The sequence below is a fragment of the Podarcis bocagei genome (genome assembly GCF_964188305.1).
Source record: "Podarcis bocagei genome assembly, chromosome: 5".
In the NCBI taxonomy this organism is placed as follows: domain Eukaryota; kingdom Metazoa; phylum Chordata; class Lepidosauria; order Squamata; family Lacertidae; genus Podarcis; species Podarcis bocagei.
In genome coordinates this window covers 954,523-963,895 of record NC_138129.1, presented here as the reverse complement: position 1 = coordinate 963,895, position 9,373 = coordinate 954,523, and the positions used below count along the sequence as shown (strand labels likewise).

At 55.7% G+C, this 9,373-nt stretch overlaps 1 pseudogene across 2 annotated transcripts; it reads left to right on the top strand.

Annotated features, from left to right (window-relative positions):
• On the top strand, positions 1-3,919 carry LOC308588259 (E3 ubiquitin-protein ligase RNF182 pseudogene; annotated as a pseudogene). Of its 2 annotated transcripts, none has more exons than XR_014013510.1 (2): positions 1-120; positions 2,547-3,919. The product of XR_014013510.1 is annotated as an E3 ubiquitin-protein ligase RNF182 pseudogene (transcript). The 2 variants fall into 2 exon arrangements; XR_014013511.1 differs by lacking the exon at positions 1-120 and adding an exon at positions 612-928.
• Positions 3,920-9,373: the final 5,454 nt, after the last annotated feature.

The window sequence follows — 9,373 nt, the reverse complement described above, 5'->3', positions numbered from 1 at the left end:
TACCTTGAAAGCAATGGATGTAAGTTGCCGTGACTATTGGCTTCAATAGATTGACGGAGCAATCCGAAAGAGGTCTGATAGGAAGCAAGTCCTGTTGAATTCAATGGGGCCTAATCCCAGGTAAGTAGCATGTGGCTTGCAACCTTAGATGCTCCCTTTAATTGGCAAGGCCAAGACTGAGATTAGAGGGGGGGGGGTGTGCAATCTTGAATAATAATGAGAGAAGGTGCTGGTTTTTTTTGGGAGGGGGGTATTTTCTCTGGCGTCTTCAGGCGTCCTCTTCCACCAACCAACCCCTTTCCGTGGGTCTCCCACCTTTCCTCCGAGGCGCACCGGAGGGCGCCCGTGGCTCGCTCCCCCGACCTGCAATATTTTCTGCACCAGCCAACCAGGTAGGGCAGGCAGTGAGTGGCCCAAGGCCCCCCAGGAGCACAACGGGGGGCAGTGCCACCATGGCACCATTGTCACCACGGCGAAGCGGGGCAGCGCCCTGCGAAGGATGCGCAAGGCCGCGGCCGCAACTTCTGCGTCGCCTCTCCCCTCCCCAAGCAACTTGGGGGCCTCTGGGGGAAAGGATGGGGTGCGCTGGGTCGGCGGGACCCCCAGCTGTGCTGCTGAGTGGGGGGGGGCCTTGATCCCAGCATATCCGCGGAGCTGGGGGTGGAATCAGGCCGTACATCCGGGGTGGGGGAAGCGGGGAGGGCGCCTGAGCCTGCCCAGCCATCAACATCCTCTCCATCTCCTCCTCCTCCTCCTGCATCCCGGCTCTGTTGCCATGGCAACGGCCAGGCGGTGGCTGCCGGCGGCCCGCGCGAGCGTCTGCCCGGGGCTGCAGCAGGAGCCGGAGCCGGAGCGGGCAGCGCCTCTCTGGGAGGCCGGCGGGACCCCCCCGGGCGGGACGACCCACGCCCGCCCCTCCGCGCACCAGGTAGGGAGAGGGATGGGTTCCCTTGAGCTCCGGGGGAGGAGGGGGGCGAGGAAGGACTCCACCCGGGGCTGCCTGGGGCCCGGCCCGGCTCTCCCAGCAGCGGTACCGACGGTGCGGGGGGGGGGGCGCGATCTGGGCGAGGGGGGTCCCCGAAGCCAGCAGCTGGGCAAGGCAGGAGAGAATCCCCCCTCCTCAACCCCGGGAGCAAGGGCAGCAAGCTTCTCACAAGGTTGCATGGATGGTGGGGGGTTTTGCGGGGGGGGGGGTCCTCTGTTCTGAACAGCGCTCGGCCCTCCCTGAGCGCGCTGGCTGGGGCTGAGGATGGGAGCTGGAGCCCAGGCACGTCTGGAGGGCCACAGGTGCTCCCCCCCCGTTCTTGGCAGCAGGTGAGGCGCTCTGCTTCTCAGCCAGCCTGCGCGCAATTGCGCGCCTGTGCCCATAGGCCAGATGCGTCCCGCTCAGCAGCCCAGCCAAGACGGGGGGACGGGGGGGGGGGCTCAGGCCATTGCTGGACGCCCAGCCCCAGGAGGCCGTGGGGCTCAGCAACCTTTCCAAGGGTGTTAGGCGGATTCAGGGAGGAGGAGGAGGAAGACGAGAGGGCTCTCGATGGCGCCTCGCCAGGATGGCTCTGCCTTGTCTCCCCAGTGGAGGCCAGAATACCAGTTGCTGGAAGCCACAGGAGGGGAGAATGTGGCTCTTGCATTGGAATCCATCTAGTTGGCCCCAGTGAGAAGAGGGTTGGGGACTAGATGGGCCCCGCTTTGGCCTGATCCTGCAGGCTCTTTTTATGGCCTCCTGAGACAGCGCCCTGGTGACCAGGCAGGAGTCTGGATGTGACCCAGCCAAACTAGCGATGGGAAGGCCCAGCAGTAGAGACAAACCGGGGAAATGAATAATATATTTCCACTTCAGAATATGCATACCTTCCCAGAGTTTCTTCAAGGGGAGAAAGGGAAATTTTCCTTCTTATTTATTTATTGTAGTGTATTGACACTCCACATTTTACTCCAAGGAGGTCAAGGTGACGCACAGCTCCCCCCCCCCCCCGGCCTCCTAGTCTAATCCCCCCAACAACCCTCTGGGGTAGGTTAGGCTGAGGCAGCGACTGGCCCCCAAGGTCACCCAGTGGGCTTCATTTCCGAATGGGAGATTTGAACCCTGATCTTAGTCTGACACTGTAACTATTATTTTTGTTTTTTTTAAAGAATATCTTATGGTGCCATTTCCTCCATTTTTTAAAAAAGCAATGTTTTGATATAATAATGCTGCAAATTTCCTAGACCTAAGGGTTAATGGTAACCATCTGAGACCTGCCAAGTCTTACAGGGATGCAGGCAGCAGCTGCTTTATACTGTGCAGTCTAGTGTAGTATTGTAGACACAGGCTGGCAGCAGCGTTCCAGGCAGAGGGCATCCCCACGCCTGCCTGCTCGTCTTACGCTTTTATAGAACCTCCAAGCCCAGAGACAGTCTACCTGCGTCTCACCAGGGGAAAAGGCAGGGAATCTCATCTAGATTCTTAGGGTGAGAGCAGGTTGCTGGACGAGGCAGGGCACTGGCCTGGCCCACCGGGGTTCTACTAACCTTCTTGTGTTGTGTTCTCTCTGCCCCCCACGCAGCCAGGCTCCCCTCCTCCAAGGCCGCCATGTCCCCTGGCAAGGCCAAAGCGGGGGCCCCCCAGCCACTGGTCTTCGCAGCCCACGAGATGGAGTGCAAGATCTGCTATGAGCGATTTGATGGCCGCGGCCGCCGCCCCAAACTGCTGAGCTGCCGCCACCGCGTCTGCGCCCGCTGCCTGCGCAAGATGGTGGAGGTGGGCGAGCCGCCCGGGACCCTCAGCTGCCCCTTCTGCCGCCAGGAGATGCCCCTGCCGCCGGACAGGGACGTGGGCCGCCTGCAGGACGACGGGCAGGTCCTGGCTTTGCTCAGCTGCCGCGAGAGGGCCCGGAAGCAAGGAGGGGGCGCCAGGGCCGGGGGGGCGGCCCCCTCCCCGGAGGTGCTGCTGTGCCCCAGCGTCCTGGAGCCCTTTGCAGAGGGCGGGCACAGCTCCTCCTCGGACTGCCTGGTCATCACCCTCCTGGAGGTGCCCGAGGACATGGCGGCCCCCGAGGGGGTGGGGGTCCTGGACGTCATGCGCCTCTACCGCCCGCCCAGCCTGGCCTCGCTGCCCTGCTATGGCCCCCTGGGCAAGTGCCAGCCCTGCGCCACGTGGCGCGCTTTCCCGCGCTTCCTGGTGGGCGTCCTCTGCCTGGTCTACTTCAGCTCTCTGCCCTTTGGCATCTACCTCCTGCTGGTGGAGCGTCTCAACCTGGGCATCGTCCTGGTGAGCCTCGTGCCCTCCACCCTCATCCTCTGCGTCTTCTACAGCCTCTGCCAGTGCTTCTGCCACGAGATCTTCGACTTGCCTTCTTGAGTCGGGCAGTGGGGGAGAGGGGGAGATCCGGAGGGCAGGGGCCAACGCCAGGCCTCCCGGAGCCTCCTGCCAGCACCCAAGAGACAATTCGTCCTCCTTGCCCTCCCCAAATCTCGTGCCATTCCAACCGCCCTTCCTGGAAGCAGATTTCAGCAGCATTGCCCTCCTCTCCCTGCAACGGCCTGGTTGCGGTCCGGTTGCCAACCAACCGAGGGCAGTGCCAGCCTCGGAAGAGAGCCCTCCCGTGTTTCAGAGCTGGAAAGGCGATGATGTGCTTCTTCAGACATGGACGATGGACTCTTAGGATAGCGAAGGATTGGCCAAGCGTTCATGAGAACTATGTAGCAACCTGGCTGTCCGAGAAATTTATTTGTCTCCAAAGACAAAGGCAAGAATGCCGTAATTTCACACATAGATGTTTGTTTGTCAGAGATCTCGGTCCACAAATCATAAGATCTTCAAATCCGATTCCTTCTGACAAAATTAGGAGTTCTCAAGTACAACCACATTGAGGCAGCCCGATGATTTATAGCTGGCAGGTTGTTCAAATTTATTGCCGGGCGCCCTTCAGGAAGGAGCAGGCAGGGAGGAGGGAGGGGCCTTTCAGGCGCTGTTGGCCACACGGCTAAGCAGAACCTCCATGTGCCAGGGCAGTGTTCCTGTCAACAGCAGGCGCAAGAAGCCCATTGCCTCCCTGCCTCCCCCTTTCAGCTTCCTGAGCACGCTTCGAGGATGCTGAGCTGAGGGGGGGGGGTGCCTTTGTCTCTGCTGCTCTTTGGGAAAACAGATTCTGCCTTGTTTAGAGGATGCCTCATTGGTGGGGACCGTGGGGGGAGACCCCCTTTGCCACGTGTCTCTGGTGGAACTGGGAATGGCAGGGGGACAGGATGAGGCCCCCACCCCACTGAGCCAACCGTCTTCTGCTGGACCCTGAATCTTATATATTTCTTTAATTTTATTTCTTGCCTTTAGGGGCCACGTTTTTCCTCCAAGGGGGTCAAGGGGGCATATATGGTTCCCCCCCATTGTCACTTAATCCCCACAACCACCCTGCGAGGCAGGCCAGGCTGAGAGGAAGTGCGACTGCCCCCCAAGGTCACCCTGTGGGCTTCAGGGCTGGAGTGGAGATTTGAACTCTGGTCTCTACCGGATTCTCGTCCGGCACTCGAACCACTGCACCACGTTGGCTCATCGCATGTCCTACTGTGGCAGCCTGCCAGCCCCTTGACATAGAATCCTAGACTTGTATGGTTGGAAGGCACCTAAAAGGTCCACTAGTCCACCCCCTTGCACACGGGCAATTTTCCCGGGGGGAGAGCATCCCGCACCCAGTGGGTCCAGGGAGACTGGTGACCTCTTACAAACAGGGCAGGAGGTCATTTCAAAAGCCAGAGACTTTCCCTGCAAGTTCTGCAGAGCATGTTTAGCAGCCTGTGGGCTCAAGGGGCAAAAGGGGAAAGGGTGTCCCACCCAGGGGAGTCAGACCACTGGCCTTCATCACATCCTCCTCCCCCTGAGTGCTCAGTGCCAAGTCCTGGTCTGCTCCTTTCGTTACACTCACCAAAGGGTTAAAGGAAAAGCTGCTTATTTTGGTTTGGTGAAAACTGGCAGAACAGCCCCTCCTGTTGTCTGTGTCCTCCACTGGTTCAGAAATAAACGAAATAAAACGAAACTTGCCAGTATTGTAATGACATTCTGCAAATCTATGGCGCAACTGCATGGGGAATAAAAGTGTGCAGTTCCGTTTGCTCATCTCAAAAGGGCTGGGAAAGGTTTGGGAAAAGTCTGCCAAAATTATCAAGGGGGTGGAGGGACTCTCCTATGAGGGACGGTGTTTGGGGCTTTAAAAGGCAAGTGAGAGATACACGTTTCTACAGTGATGCCTTGCCTGGAGAAATGTTTTGGGACATAAAAAAGGAAGCACTTCTTCCCAGAGTTAAACGGGGATTGCCAGGGTAATGGAGGGTGGTTTAGGGAGCTGATATCGTGTTGGAGAGTAGGCTTTCAGGGGCCAGCAAACTTTTTCAGCAGGGGGCCGGTCCACTGTCCCTCAGACCATGTGGGGAGCCGGACTATATTTTTTGTTGGGGGGGGGGAAATGAATTCCTATGCCCCACAAATAACCCAGAGATGCATTTTAAATAAAAGCACACATTCTACTCATGTAAAAACATGCTGATTCCTGGACTGTCTGTGGGCCGGATTTAGAAGACGATTGGGCCGGATCCAGCCCCCGGGCCTTAGTTTGCCTCCCGTGGCTTAGAGGAACCTGGAGCTGCCACGACCTTTTCATCCAGCAGAGGCCATGCAGAGCTGGTTTTCTTTTCCCCCACGGATGTTTGCAAATTTTCACTTGTCCCTCTTGGTTTATCCCCACAAGCTGCTCTGTGTAGGGCACTTTTTAGCACCGACACAAACTCAAAACAGATCCCCTCCATCGTCACACCTCAGGACGAAAAAGTGTGCAACTCGGTCCTCTAAATCTGCACCCCTTCCAGAATTTAACCCCACCCCCTTGCCGGAAACCGAGCCTGATGAGGAAAGGTTGAGGGAGCTGGGTGCGTTTAGCCTGTAGAAGAGGAGACTGAGAGGAGATCTGAGAGGCACCTTCAAATATCTCAAGGTCTGTCCCATGGAAGATGGAGCAGGCTTGGTCCCAAACTAATGGAATCCAAATTGCAACAAAAGAGATTGCAACTGAACATGAGGAATAACTTTCTGACGGTACAAGTTGTTCAGCAGTGGAATGGACTCTCTTGGAAGGTGGTGGGTTCTCCTTCGTTGCAGGTTTATAAGTAGAGTTTGGCCAGTCATCTCTCAAGGTTTCATTCCTGCATTGCAGGGGTTGGACTAGTTGACCCTTGGGATCCCCTCTATTTCTATAATTCTAGGATTGTAGACTTCGTTGTAAACAAAATCTGCCCTTATTCCCTTATGGGGGACACAAGAGCCCATGTAGAGTCCTTTGTAGGTTCTCCATCAGTAGGAGAAAATAACATAGGCCAAGCAGAGAATATTGAGAAGCAAAGCAGCTAGTAAGCTTGATCTTTATTGATCTGTTGCAACAGGGTGCTCCCCTCACACGCAGGAAAGGAGGAGGACACAGAACCAAGGTGTGTCCGCCCTTATAGAGACATTTTAAATTGCCTTCCCTAGAGCTCAAGACCACCCCTCCATACATCATACCTACATCACAGAAAAGGTGGTCTACAACAGAAATTTGAATGTTGTTTTTCCTGTCTGCCAGGTTATCTGATAATGTCTTATCTGATTGCCTTTCCTGGCAGTCTGTCCATTCCTTTGAGATGGTGATTTCCCAGTTCCTGAGACAATGGGGAGGCTCCCTCACCCCCTCCCTCCTTGCAGAGAAAACATTGGGTCAGTTTGGGAGTCAAAATGGTTTCAGGGCGGTCTTCCTGTGCTGCTCCAGACATGTGGTCCCCATATCTATGTACGTGCTTGCTTAGTACATTTATGAACATTTATTATATATATATAAGACCTTAATTTTTTTCTTTCAACTTGGAAGGCATCCCAGGGGTCATCCAGTCCAATCGCGTGAAATGCAGGACTCACAGCTAAAAAATCCCTGGCATGTGACTACCCAAACTCTGCTTGAAAAACAAAGGAGAGTCGACTATCCCAGCTACTTTCAACTGTATTCGCACGATGTTTTAATTCTTGCAAGCCCCTCTGGGACCTCAGGCTGAAGGACCGGCGAAGAACAAGAACAACAGCAGCTCGTCTCTTCTGCTTCCCCACCAGCCAGACGAGCCTTTCCAGGGCTGGACAAAGGGGTCTCCTCTCACCCCTTTTTGATGCCCTGCAGCTCCTCAAAGAGCCCCCCTGCCGGGCTGGGAGCTGGTGGCCAGTTCAGCCACACGCCAGATCTTGGGCTTGGCGGGCAGCTCCTGCGCCTCAGCAGTGGCTGGCAGAGGAGACGCAGGCAAGCCTTGCCACCGCCCGGCCTTCAGCCAAGGGGCCGCTGTTTCTGCCAGAGAGCCACTCTGGGGGAGCTTTGTCCTCAGCAGAGGGGTGCTGGGGGCTGCTCTTTCTGCGCCGGCCTCTCCCTCGCTGTCCTCCTCTTCCTCCTCCGCCTCTCCCTCGGCCTTCGGGGCCCGGGGCGCCCAGCAAGCCCGGTTCTCCTTCTTGAGCCGCCGGCGGGCGTTGGCGAACCAGGTGGAGACCTGCGTCAGGCTCATCCGGCTGACGATGGCCAGCAGGACCTTCTCCCCCTTGCTGGGGTAGGGGTTCTTGGGGTGCTGGCCCAGCCAGGCCTTGAGGGCCGCCGTGCTCTCCCGGGAGGCGGATGCCTTGCCCCGCGACGGGTCCTCGGGGGTGCCTGGCCGCAGGAGGGGCGAGTAGAGCAAGGGCGCCGGCCACAGCAGGGGGGGTCCGCCAGGCAGCTCGCAGGGGGCGGCAGAGACCTGGAGCACACAAAGGCAAGAGCAGCTGTGAGAAGCAGGACCCCCAAACAACTCCGGGTGTTGCAGGAATTTATGTATAGGTTGGGGGGGGGTTGCCCCTCCAGCAGATATCATGCACATGCAGCCCACCACCAAAACCAGCACCATTGCTTTTGTGATTTGTCCCCACAAAACACTTCATCACAGTTTCTTCCTATCTATTCAAAGGGCCTCTGCTGCACAATACCAAATGTAAGAATTCACTGATCAATGTATCTATGTACTGGCTTACTGGGAAAACTTCAGAAATTCCTATAGACGTGTGAGCTCAGCTACTCAGCAGCCCCTCTGCCTGAGTGATAATCTCTGGCATCCTGATACCTGAGTGCCAGACAGGTAGCCATTCCAGAAATAACAAACCCAGATGAAGACAAAAGGGTGTCATTAAAGTGGCTGGGAAACAGGGAAATGTAAATATCTCTTTTGTTCCACTTGATGGGTGTTTGGTGGATGGCAAGGGGAACCATGGGGCAGGGTCCAGGATGCTCAGATTACTGCCACCAGACCTCCCCTTTCATGATGTAACCATGATGTGTGAGTGATGTAGTTTGGGGGGTGTAACATGGGGATTAAAAAGGTAAAGGGGCCACTGACCATTAGGTCCAGCTGTGGCCGACTCTGGGGTTGCGGCGCTCATCTAGCTTTATGTTCAGTTTCTGTTAATTGATTCTCATGGGAACTTACAGATTCTGGCTTCACACAATTAACTCAAGGCAGTGTCAATTTACTCTTGGCAGAAAGCCAAGGTCTGCTTGACCTAGAAACTACTTACTCTGATTGGTTAATGACCAGCACTCAACTCTGTTATCTAGGAATGCTAGCACAGTTTGGTGTTAGGTGTGTTGAAGGAGAAGTGCTGTGTATGGTTAAGAGAGAGAGAGAAAGAAAGGATTTATTTTGCTTTGTTTTGTATGCAGAAACTCTGCTGGTTTTATTTTTCCTTTTAATAAATCCTGTAAATAGTTATTCTGAGTCTAGCTGACTAGTCATTTCCACCTCGACTAGCTTCTTCGCTGTGCAGGAAAACTCTGCTACGTTTGGGCTAAAGCCATTAGAGCTATGCCTGACACTTCAAAGTTCCATATTGGCCGATGGAGCCGGCGTACAGCTTCCGGGTCATGTGGCCAGCATGACTAAGCCGCTTCTGGCGAACCAGAGCAGCACACAGAAATGCCGTTTACCTTCCCGCTGGAGTGGTACCTATTTATCTACTTACACTTTGATGTGCTTTCAAACTGCTAGGTTGGCAGGAGCAGGGACCGAGCAACGGGAGCTCACCCTGTCACGGGGATTCAAACCGCTGACCTTCTGATCGGCAAGTCCTAGGCTCTGTGGTTTAACACACAGCGCCACCCGCGTCCCACAACATGGGGATTGGCAGCTAATAAAAGTTTGGGTTCTCTTTTGTTCTGGGCTTCCATCTCATTCCACCTGGTGGCAGGTGGGAGTCCTGTCGTGACAGTCTTCAATCAAGACCAAGCCTCCTGGCTGCTGTTTTGCTCTGGTATTCCTGGCTGGTGTCCTTGTTTTTTGTCCAAGGGAGCCTTCAGATTTCTCTGTAAACAGG